This window comes from Elephantulus edwardii, unplaced genomic scaffold (genome assembly GCF_000299155.1).
Source record: "Elephantulus edwardii isolate Elephantulus edwardi_28Jun2011 unplaced genomic scaffold, EleEdw1.0 scaffold00286, whole genome shotgun sequence".
Lineage (NCBI taxonomy): Eukaryota > Metazoa > Chordata > Mammalia > Macroscelidea > Macroscelididae > Elephantulus > Elephantulus edwardii.
Window position 1 is genome coordinate 2,577,747 of NW_006400036.1, and position 1,284 is coordinate 2,579,030.

Genomic DNA, 1,284 nt, shown 5'->3' on the forward strand with positions numbered 1-1,284 from the left:
GAGGCAAGGATTCTGGGGCTTCGTCTGACATACTTTGGATATGTTGTAAGGAGGGTCAGGTCTTTGGAGAAGGACATCATGCTTGGTAGGGTAGAGGGACAGCGCAGGAGGGGAAGGCCCTCTATGAGGTGGATTGATTCCGTGACTGGTGTAATCGGGATGGGTGCGTCAGAGACAGTGCGATTGGCACAGCATAGAGCAGGGATTAGAGCTGTTGTACATAGGGTCGCTATGAGTCGCAAGCAACTCGACGGCACATAACAACAACAACATCTTACCAGGAGAAAGTGGAAGCTGTGATGCTCTGGGAAATTGGAATCCTCAAAATGCTGTCTTTCTTCTTTCAGATAATGAAACAGGTGAAAGCATTTTATGAAAAGCAACCACTGTACTCAATAGAGGAGGATCAGTTCAGTATCACTACTTCAAAGGGTGCTTTTTAGAACCAAAGACTCTATCGGTGGTCCATGTCGCGCCATAGCTCACAAATGGGAGACTCATCTACAACCACAATCAATAATCCCTTTGTTGTTGTTGTTGTTATGTGCTGTTAAGTAGCCTGCATCTCATAGTGACCCTATGTAAAACAGCCCTAAACCCTGCTCTATCCCTTGCCAATCTTATTGTCTCTGACACACCTATCCTCATTACCTCAATAATGATTGAAGGAGATCAATTTATCTCATAGAGGGTCTTCCTCTCCTGAGCTGTCCCTCCACCCTCCCAAGCATGACATCGCTTCCAAGGACTGATCCCGCCTTGCAACATGTCCAAAGTATGTCAGACAAACCTTCAGAATCCCTGCCTCCAAGGAGCAGTCTGGCTTCACCCTCTCCAGGACGAACTTGTTTGTTCTCCTAGCAGTCCATTGTATATTCAGTACTCTTCTTCAGCACCATAGCTCAAAGGCGTCAACTCTCCTTCTATCATCACTAGTCATTGTCCAGCTCTCTGATAAATAGCAAGTAAATGCAAAGACCATGGCCTCTATCAGGCACACCTTAGTCTCCAGACCGACATCGTTGCTCTTCAGCATTTTAGAGAGGTCTCCAACAGCAGACTTTCCCAGTGCAATTCCTCTTTTAATTTCCTGGCTGCTGGTATCAAGAGTGTTGATTGTAGAGCCAAGAAAACTGAAGCTGTCAATAATATCAATCTCTTCACCATCTATCATGATGCTAACAATCAACCCAGTGGTGAGAATCTTTGTTTTCTTGATATTGAGCTTCAATCCATATTGAAAGCTGCAGTCCTTGACCTTCCGCAGCAAGCACTTCAGGTCCT

The 1,284-nt window shown here is 45.5% G+C and overlaps 1 pseudogene; it reads left to right on the top strand.

The window, feature by feature from the left end:
* LOC102854918 overlaps window positions 1-1,284 on the top strand; it is an 8,918-nt pseudogene that overhangs the window by 2,242 nt on the left and 5,392 nt on the right.